Here is an 11,676-nt window from a genome sequence, read left to right as displayed (position 1 = left end):
ATTTTACTTTATGTTCAGGACCCTCCTGAACATAAAGTAAAATCCAATTTTTCAGGAGGGTCCTGAACATAAAGTAGATTCCTATTTTTCAAGAGGGTACTGAACATAAAGTAAAATCCCATTTTTCAGGAGGGTCCTGAACATAAAGTAAAATCCCATTTTTCAGGAGGGTCCTGAACATAAAGTAAAATTTCATTTTTTAGGAGGGTCCTGAACATAAAGTAGATTCCCATTTTTCAGGAGGGTCCTGAACATAAAGTAAAATCCACGGATGTACATTTCCAATGGTAGCTGAATTAAGTGAAGCGAATTTCCCCTTATTTCAACAAAGAAAATTTGTCAGTTAAAAACTTAGTGGTGGCTTGAAGCTCTTGGCTTCTCAGGTATCTGCCCCAGCACTCGTTCCTTTCATCTTTGTTCCAAATCGCTGACACCTACCCTATCTTGCCGCATCATTGCCCCGGATCCAGATTGAGGGAAATGAGTTCTGACTCAAACGATGGATTTTCATTTTACCATGCCCCTGAGGTACACTCTTTTCCCAAATCTGAATGCTTCCACGAATCCAATAGCCTGTCGGTTGATAGACTTCATTTGCTTCGTGTTGAATTACGATCATATTTCTTTCCTGTGTTGTTCCTTGTCTTTTCCTCGTATAATTGGAAAGACTGGTAGTAAATTTTGAAATCCTTTCTCGCTTGTTTTGACATAGACTTGACTTAAAATGTAAAGAAATGATGGTGACTTTTATTTTGATAAATGACATAAAAAGACAAAAAGCATGAATATGTAAATGAAAGAAAAGGGCAATGTCCCATATTCAAAAAGAAAACTTATCTGAATACGACAACCAATTCCAATGAGTATGACATGCATTTTGGATTGAGCTGCCTAATCTTCCTATCCAAACTCCCTATTTGTTGTTGAGTTCGTGCCTTTGCCGCTGAGCCGCTTCTTCAAATCCATTGGACTCATACATCATATTCGATTGACGACATCTTAAAATATTTTTGCCAACAAATCTTTTTTTTTTCACTTTTCACTTTTCTCTTGAACTCTCCATCACCTTACGGTGCCCGTGAGGGTTTTCACCAATAAGACTCTCTTATTTTTATTTTTCTCCACTCACCATCGCCTTATGGTGCCTGCAAGGGTTTTCACCAATAAGACTCTCTCATTTTCATTTTCTATCAACTCACCATCGTCTTATGATGCCCACGGGGGTTTTCACCAATAAGACTCTCTCATTTTTGTATTTCTTTCCTGATTTCTTATGCTGAGGGAGACAAGTGGTACCTCACAATGTATCATCATATCCATTGCGTGCTTAGCCTTAACATTATCAAAAATTGATCTGAAGGGCTTTCTTTGGTTGTAACTTGGCTTTTGGTTAAGATTAGAAAAAGATGGCAAGGGGTTCAAACGATACTTAAAGTGGGGGTGGGACTTACAACTTTTGGAATCGACTCAAACAACACATTAACTCATGCCCTAGTTTTGTTGATTGGGTGAATCTTAAATCTTTATTTGGTTGGACCGAGCCCGAAATAAGGTATCCTACGTATCTCACTCCCGAGAAAGGAGAATCAAGTCACACGTAGTTCCATCAGCTTGTTCTTTGTTTTGATTTGATTTTGATTTTTTTTATTTTTCAAACTCTTTCTTTTATTCTTATTTCCTCGACATTTATCTTTGACTTCATTTTGATTCCAAAAGAGGGATATCAAAGAAAATTAAAATGAAGCTCAAACGGGTAAACAAAGGATGACACAATGTTTGGATAGAAGAATAAAATGCCTTCATCATATCAATCTTAAAAAATGCAAGTACTAAACATGCAATAAAATCAACAAAGGATCAAATATCATACATAATATCTTTTGACCGCATCAGCATTGATAGTCATTTATGCCATTTTGCCTTCAGTATCTGTCAAATATAAGGCTCCATTGGGCAACACTTTCTTCACAACGAAGGGACCTTGCCAGTTAGGGAAGAACTTGCCTTTCGCTTCAACCTAGTGAGGAAGGATACGTCTCAATACCAACTGACCAACTTCAAAATTCCTGGGATGGACCTTTTTGTTATACGCTCGAGCCATCATCCTCTGATACAACTGGCCATGACATACAGACATTAGCCTTTTTTCCTCAATCAAACTCAAATATTCCAGTCGAGTTTTTACCCATTCGTCATCATCAATCTCTGCTTCTACGATGACTCGAAGAGAGGGAATTTTAACTTCTGCAGGGATGACTGCTTCTGGCCCATACACCAATAAATATGGAGTTGCCCCTGTTGAATTGCGAACAGTGGTGCGATAACCTAGCAATGCAAACAGCAACTTTTCATGCCACTGTCTAGACCCTTGTATCATTTTTCACAGTATCTTTTTTATATTCTTATTGGCGGCTTCTACAGCACCATTGGCCTTTGGGCGATATGGAGTAGAATTTCGATGTGCGATCTTAAACTGTTGACATACTTCTTGCATCAAATAACTATTGAGATTGGCAGCATTGTCTGTAATGATCATCTTAGGAATTTCAAATCTACAAATGATATTGGCATGAACAAAGTCCACCACAGCCTTCTTTGTCACTGACTTGAAAGTTACTGCTTTTACCCACTTTGTGAAGTAGTCAATGGCTGCCAAAATAAATCTATGTCCATTTGATGTCTTCGGCTCAATCGGTCCAATCACATCCATTCCCCAAGCCACAAACGTCCATGGAGCGGCCATTGCATACAACTAAACAGGAGGAGAACGTATCAGATCACCGTGTACCTGACATTGATGACACTTTCGAACAAATTGAATAGAATCTCTTTCCATAGTAAGCCAGTAATAACCTGCTCGAAGAATCTTCTTTGACAAGACATGACCGTTCATGTGTGACCTGCATACTCCAGAGTGTATTTCAACCATGATTGCCGCGGCTTCTCTTGCATCTACACACCTTAAAAGTCTCAGATCTGGGGTCCTCTTATACAAGATTCCCCCACTTAAGAAAAATCCACTAGCCAAACGCCTAATAGTCCTCTCTTGATCGTTTGTAACATATGCTGGGTATTCTCCTAATTGAATGTACCGCTTGATATCCAAGAACCAAGGTTCTCCATCGAGCTCTTCTTCAACCGCATTACAGTAAGCATGCTGATCACGACTCTGTATATGCACTGGATCGATGTAGGCTTTGTCAGGATGTTAGAGCATTGAAGACAGAGTGGCTAAAGCATCAACAATTTTGTTATGAATCCTTGGAATATCCCTAAATTTTACTAACACAAACCGTTGACATGGCTCCTGCAAGCATTGTCGATATGGGATGAGCTTCAAATCTCGCGTCTCTCAATCGCCTTGAATTTGATGGACGAGCAAATCCAAATCTCCCAACACCAATAATTCTTGGACTCCTATATCAACAGCTAACCTCAAACCAAGAATGCAGGCTTCATACTCTGCCATATTGTTAGTACAGTAGAATCGAAGTTGTGCTATTACCGGGAAATATTGTCCCAATTCAGAGATAAGAACCGCACCTATTCCGACTCCTCTCATATTGACAGCTCCATCGAAGAATAACCTCCAACCTGGATCAGCATCTATAACAACTTTATCGACACACGACACTTCTTCATCAGGAAAATATGTCTTTAATGGCTCGTACTCTTCATCGATGGGATTCTCAGCAAGATGATCTGCCAAGGCTTGGGCTTTCATGGCGGTTCGAGTCACATATACAATGTCGAACTCGATAAGCAATATTTGTCACTTTGCCAATCGACCCATTGGCATAGGCTTCTGAAAAATATACTTCAAAGGATCTATGCGGAAGATGAGATAAGTAGTATAGGATGAGAGATAATGCTTCAACTTCTGTGCTACCCAAGTTAGGGCACAACAAGTCCTTTTAAAAAGAGTATACCTGACCTCATATGCAGTGAACTTCTTACTAAGATAATAAATAGCCTGCTTCTTTTTGCCCGTGACATCATGTTGACCCAGGACACAACCGAAAGAATTGTCCATGACTGATAAATATAAGATCAAAGGCCTACCAGGCTCCGAGGGTACCAACACGGGCGAATTTGACAAATATCTTTTGATTCGATCGAACGCTTCCTGACATTCTTCAGTCTATTTTACCGCAGTACTCTTTTTCAGCAACTTGAATATGGGCTCACAAGTGGTTGTGAGTTGAGCAATAAACCTGCTAATGTAGTTCAGTCTACCAAGCAAACTTATCATCTCCGTCCTATTCTTGGGCGGGGGCAAATCCTGAATGACTTTGATTTTTGAGGGTTCTAATTCAATCCCCCAACGGCTGACTACAAACCCCAACAGCTTTCCAGACTAAACTCCAAATACACATTTTGCCGGGTTGAGCTTGAGATTATACCTGCGAAGTCTTTCAAAGAACTTTCTTAAATCTTTAACATGGTCGGCCCGATTTTTTGACATAATAATCACATCATCCACGTAGACCTCAATCTTCTTATGCATCATATCATGAAACATAGTAGTCATGACTCTCATGTATGTTGCTCCAGCATTCTTCAAACCGAACGACATCACTCGATAATAATAAGTCCCCCATGGTGTGATAAAAGACGTCTTCTCCGCGTCTTTATCACCCATAATGATCTGGTGATATCCGGCATAGCAATCCACAAAAGAGGCAACCTCGTGTTTAGCACAGTTGTCTAACAAAATATGGATATTGGGTAGTGAAAAATCATCTTTCGGACTTTCTCAGTTCAAATCACGGTAATCAACACACACTCGAATTTTGCCATCTTTCTTTGGTACGGAAACAACATTGGATAACCACATGGGATAGCGAGCTACTCGAATTACTTCGGCTTCAAGTTGTTTCATGATTTCCTCTTTAATTTTAATACTTACATCCGTTTTAAACTTCCTCAACTTCTGTTTGACAAGAGGGAATGCGGGATCAGTTAGCAATTTGTGAGCCACTAATTCATTGCTTAAACCAGGCATATCATCATAAGACCATGCAAAAACATCATTATAATCAATTAATGCTTGATCATTCCATCTGTTAGTTGTGGCAAAGCATGTACACTAATTTTAGTTTCCCTAACATCTTCTTGATCCCCTAGATTTATTGGCTCAGTCTCATTCAAATTAGGATTCGGTTTGTCTTCAAACTGTTCCAACTCTTTGCTTATTTCTTCTAGTGCTTCTTCTTCATCATATTCCCCATCCTGCTTCATTACATCTTGATTAGTTTGGATTTTAAGGTCAAACTGAAAATTCCACATACATGTCATGTCATTAGAATCAGCATAAAGAGAACTGTATACATAAAAAAGAAAAACAAAATATATTAGACACGAATCAAAAGGGACATTGCATTTCATTAAATAAAAAGATAGAAGGGTTTAAACATAGATACCATCATCACATAAACAAACTAAAATCCGAATTACAACCCTGAAATAACTCGGATAAACAAAAAGAAAAACAAAATAAACTACCAAAACTCCCTCCTGACGGAAAGATGAGTGACTTCCCAATTATTGAGCCGGACAACTGGGCCTATGAATTGCACGTCTGCTATACTGGTACTTTCTCCTGCTTCGACCATATCAACATCAATAAAAAGGTTCTGACAGTCATCAACCAATTCAAATTCAAATTCCACATGCTTCGTGACACCGCTCTTAACAAATGATTCACTGAGTAGTGGCATTGGGCTAGGGAGTGACCATGTTTCCTTTTCCTTTCTTTGGTTTTCTTCAGATCTTCAGCCGTAGGCTCAAATCCCAAACCAAACGTGCTCACGTTCTCACTCGGACATATGGGACAAACTATACCGTGCAGAGACGCTCCTAAACCCTTTCCTGGCTAAATCCGTATTTCCAAAGTTCACTCACTATCATGATAGAAGCAGAAGATAATTGCGGTCCCTCTATAACTTTCCATTCAAGGATACGATTCACTAGCACTGTATCAAAAATTTGGTAGACGAATGTCTCCTCTACGTTATTTGCTTCAATAAGAGACAAGGGAGAATCTTTGCAGGCGGGCAAATCTTTCTCACCGTGAATAACCACTTCTTTCCTGTCATGCTCAAACTTAATCATTTGGTGCAGTGTAGATGCAACCTCCTTGGCGTTGTGGATCCACGGCCTTCCCAATAACAGATTGTAAGAGGAGTCTATATTCAATACTTGAAACTCTATGGTGAACTCAACAGGCCCTATGGTCAACATTAGTTCTATTTTGCCAATGGAATTTGATTTTGCACCATCGAAAGCCCTGACACATACATTGTTGGGCCTGATCCTATCAGCACCAATATTCAACTTTTGCAAAGTAAAAATAGGGCAAATATTTACACCTGAACCTCCATCAATCATAACATGAGTGACGTAGAAATCTTCACACTTCACTGTAATGTAAAGGCCCCGGTTATGCCCTGTACCTTCAACAGGCAATTCATCGTCGGAAAAGATGATCTGATTGACCGCAAAGATTTTTCCGACCATTTTCTCAAGCTGGTTTATTGTAATCTCCCTAGGAACATATGCTTCATTTAATACCTTCAGTAAAATATCACGGTGCTCTTTGGAGTGCAACAGCAAAGATAAGAGGGAAACTTGAGTAGGGGTTTCTTCAACTGGTCTATTATTGAATACTCTGGCAATTTCATCTTTTTCAAAAATTCTTTGGCTTCTTTTTTGGTGATAGGATTTTTGATAGATGACGGTCCACTTACCATTGGCTTGGTCTTTCTTAAGCTTTCAGGCACAAAGCATCTTCCTGACCTAGTCAAACCCCTTACCTCATCTACATCTTCTACTACTTCTTTCCCATGATAGGTCATCACAGTATGCCCATAATTCCAGGGAACCCTTTTCATATCAACTATTGGAGATTGGGTCACCGGTTTGAGGACAATAGGCGCTGCCGGTGCTCCTTTCACCGTCAAGATGGGCTGACTCAGAGCTCCCACACCATCAAATTAGGTTTATCCTGACTTAAATCAACATACCTTCTGGCACCTTGTACTGTGATCAGGGGTTTCTTTGTACTTTCTTGGGCTTTATCTTCTCTCATTCCTTTCCGGTTCAATGACATTATTTTCAAAAACTCTGCTACATTCGCCGATTTCTTCTCAATGGTCTGTATGTTGACAATAGGCTTATAACACCTTGAAGACTCTTTCCCATCATATATCAATTCTAACATATTGGCTTCAGCATGGGTTGGCAGCAGATTCTGGTTAATGTTTGGACTCTCTGGGGCCTGGACCAGTATCTGATTGGTGTCAATTAAATCTTGGATAGCTCTCTTTAAATGCCAGCATTTCTCGATATCATGGCCTGGCATATCAATATAGTACGCACACCTTAAAGAATAATCGAGATTCCTCGGCGGTGAATTTGAAAGCCTTCCTTGAATTGGGCTTAAGACCTTCAACTTTCTCAACCTATCAAACAAGCTAGCATATGACTCCCTAATAAGTGTGAATTGATTTTTGACCGCCTTCTCTTTCTTATACTCGGGCCTAGGTTAAAAATCGGGTCTGGAAGGGTTTTGGTAATTTGGTGGAGCGAATGGGTGATTTTGTGGAACTTGCGCGCGCCACTGCGGCTAAGAAGGGGTTTGGGCATATGGCTGCACGCTATATACTGGGTACGGGGGTGGTGGAATGGAATATAAATGGTTTTGTGGAGGGTAGTAATGGTGGAGAGGAATATATGGAGCTTGGGCGTAGACTTGGGCTTGGGATTGGGGATGGGGCGAGGTGGTCTTTTGGGATAGGAATGGGTTCCAGCTACGACAGTCGCCACGTTCTCTTTCTTCTTTTTACCTCCAAATGCGCCAGATCCACCTTGAATCGCTTGTGTGGTGGCTTTTAATGCGGCAAAACTCACTATTCGGCCGATCTTGATTCCGTCCTCTATCATCTCCCCCATTTTGAGGACTTCAATAAAAGACTTTCCTATTTCCAGAAGTAAATGTTGAAAATAGGTCTCATCCTGTGCCTGAATGAAAAGCTCTACCAACTTACTTTCTTTCATTGGAGGCTTTACCCTGGCGGCCTGCTCACGCTACCTTATCGCGTATTCCCTAAAATCTTCAGTGTTTTTTTTCTTTATGTTGACCAAGGATTTTTCGTCCGGAATCAGGTCGATGTTATACTAAAAATATTGAAAAAACTCAGAAGCTAAGTCATCCCAGTTGTTCCATTTGTCGAGATCCTGATAGATAAACCATTCTGAAGCCAGATCAGAAAGACTCTCACCAAAGAAGGCCATGAGCAGCTCTTCCCTTCCTCCTGCAGCCCTCAACTGGTTGCAATAACGTCTCAAGTATGCCACGGGATCACCGTGTCCTGCATACTTCTCGAACTTGGGCATTTTAAAACCGAGGGGAAGGTTGATGTCTGGGAACATGCAAAGATCTTTGTAGGAAACACTCCTATAATCTCTGATTCCTGCAAATTCCTCATAGCCTGTTCTAAACTTTTTAGCTTCTGGGCTACGATTTCCTGTTCCTCTGTTGCGACAGGTTTCTCCATATCAAATGGAAATACAGGCGGCTGAGTGTACCCATACGGTTCATTCATTCTCAAAGTAGGCTCCGACGCACAATACTAACTATCTGGAACCTTCAATACTAGCTCACTGGCAGACATAGGAAGTCCCATTGTGGGACGCAAAACATATATGGGAGTTTCATGTGGTGGCGAAGCCATGAATACCGGTGTGATCGGTGGCACTGGCTGAGCAGTGAGTTTTGATTGGGAAGTTGCCAAGGGCACACCAGAACTGCCAGGATAATAATGTCGCGGAATGAATCCTGGTGCGTGCTCAGGTGAATCAGTAGGAGCAGAGAATTGCACCTAAGAGAGCGGTGGGCAATTAGAGATATTCCCAAGACCTTCAGGGAGCAGAGGGGGAGGCATTCCGCTGACCCATGCCCGGTGTAAATCTATTAATATTGCCTGAGCCTTACTACCTCATCATTGTGTTCTGAACTTTCTTCCCTGTGATCCTGATCCGGGTCAATGAGCGAATTTTCAATCTCCGTGCTAGCCATGGCGAGCTTTGCTTTGGATCTAGTGAGGTATGGGTGACTAGCCAGAGTGCTGCAAACCTACCACTGTTATCTGAAAGAACATGGTCATCAAAGACGACATCCGTTAGGATTGAGGAACACAACAAGCATGGGAATCACATTAGTAAAATTGTCCTAAATTCATGTTCATTTCTACCAGCTTTTGAGGGTAGCGAGGTCATTTTAACATCATCTCGATTTTTATCTGGACTTATTATTATTTTTTTTTTATTATTATTTTTTCGTATCCATCTCTGTTCATTTCCCTTCTCTCGTTATCTACCTTTATTTTATCATTCTTTATGGCTTTTGTTTTTTTTCTTTAAAAGAGGAAAAATAATAAAAAACAACTAAACAAAATGATTAGATCGAACCCAAAAGTAGGTTGCCGACGTATCATGTTGTACATGAATCAGATCTTGCGTAGTTCGGACAGCATATGCATAAACATTACATTTTTTTTTATTTTTTTTTTTTGCGAAAACGAAAATAAACAAACAAAGAAAAGACGTAACATCATAGCATTTTGACGAAAGAAACAACAAAAACATACAAAGAATTTAGGACCACTCTAAAACTAAACAACAAATACGGAACAACATTCTAGACCCCTAAGACGACATACGTGAAATTACTAATAAAGACCCTAATACCAAAAACAACTTGAGTTTGACTTAAAGCAGACACCACCCTACAAAGACAGACACATAAAAGACTCAAACTGAATAAAGATAAGAAATGCTCTTTCAGACTGGTGCTCTGCGTGATGACCCTGGCTGAGATGGACCTGCCTCTGAAGTTCTCTTTCTCCCATTTAAACTTTGTAGAATATCCTGTAAAGACACCCTGATATTAGGGAAGAAGCTTCGGGCCCGTATTCCTGCCTCATGAGGAGTGCACTTGGAAAGATTATTCTGACACTTTTCTACCGTCTTGAACAAATCTACTAACTGAACTCTCAGTGTTTCCGCTTTGGACCCCGCACTTTCATCCTGATGGTCGTCTGCTATGTATTCTTCCTGTATTCTCTCTCTAAGCTGCGCTGGTAAAGGCTAACTGATACCCCGAGGGATAGATTGAAGCTAGACCTCATATCCCTGAGTGTAGCCCGGATTATCCAAACTTTCTTTGAGTGTGTCCACACCTAGCTTTGTTGCATGCTTCCAAAACTGCTCGTACTTGCTCTCACCTAAAGCTTGGTCCTTGAAGTACTCAACATCCTTCAGAAGATCCACTGCTAGTGGCACGTCCTGCAGCCTACCCAACTGGCGCATTACCCTAGAAGGACTGTATGGTCTAGTGCAATTGAGCCCTAACATAACTAAAGGGAGCTGTGTTTGACAACCCAGCAATATTATCTTTGGTCAAAGCCACATATAAGTCCACAAAATGTTATCCCTGGTTCTTGACTCAAGAAATTCAATCCAAGCGTCAACTCCCACGGGTAATAAGAATTTATCCAAATGCAACCTGGAGTCTATGGCTTTCACTCGATTGGGAATACAACGATCTACCACGTCTGGTCTAACTAAAGAAGGCGCATGCAAATGCTCCATCATCCATAATTGCAATATCAGGTTACTGCCCTCAGAAAATCTCATTCCCCCCTTCACTTCGGTTAAAGCCTTATATATTTCTGTTAAGATCATGGGTATGAGAGTGAACCTGCCCTTTTGATTAATGCTCTTGTCATTTTGATCCTTATGAAATAGGGCAATCACCACAGATTGTAAACGGGTATTAATACGTCTTTCTTCTAATGGAAACACTAAAATGCCTAACAAAGCGAGGGTGAAGACTTCAAGACGCTTTCTCTCCCACCTCTCCTTAGTTATATGAAATTCATCCCAAAAACAATCAAAACCTTCCGAGGGCCCGAATCTAGCGAACAAAAAATCTAAGAAAACCCATGAATCACTTAAACAACCCAAACGCATACCCTTACTTTTTAAACCATAAGACTGCAAAAATCTCACGCCAGTATGATTTCGTGCTCGGATCATATCCTTCTCGATATAGGGCAAATGCAATAAATCGGATATTTCTGCCAAAGTAGAAGTCATTTCACATTCCCCAAACCTGAACACCAAACTACTTGGATCCCAAAAGGTCAACAAAGCCTCTATTAAATCTGGACGAGGGGTAACATGCAGAAGTTCCGTAAGATCACCTAATATTTTAATCAGTTTCTGCTGATCAACATAGTTAAACATTTCCCACCACTTGATTAACTTTTTGGGCACCTTGACAACCATCAGAACTCTAGACTTGGTGGACAAATCCATCCTGTAATAACACATAAGACGTTATCTCAAAAATTCGACAGGAGTAGAAGATTCCCAACCCTTGAGATTTTTGACGCAAGCATATGTCGATGGGACAGACCACATTCATGACTCCAATTTGCCGAACAGAAGTACTAAGCAAGATCAGTCTACTTGGCTAACAACTCTAGATTACGGGGCAAGAGACCTAGGCTAATAATAAGACAAAGGCCAACACAAAGATTACCGGACCCCCCCCCTCCGAGGGTTGCCTACATATCCCAACCCGAGGGAAGGGTATCAGGTATGCGTAGT

Source organism: Capsicum annuum, chromosome 7, assembly GCF_002878395.1.
Source record: "Capsicum annuum cultivar UCD-10X-F1 chromosome 7, UCD10Xv1.1, whole genome shotgun sequence".
Lineage (NCBI taxonomy): Eukaryota > Viridiplantae > Streptophyta > Magnoliopsida > Solanales > Solanaceae > Capsicum > Capsicum annuum.
Note: the sequence above shows the minus strand (reverse complement) of the source record.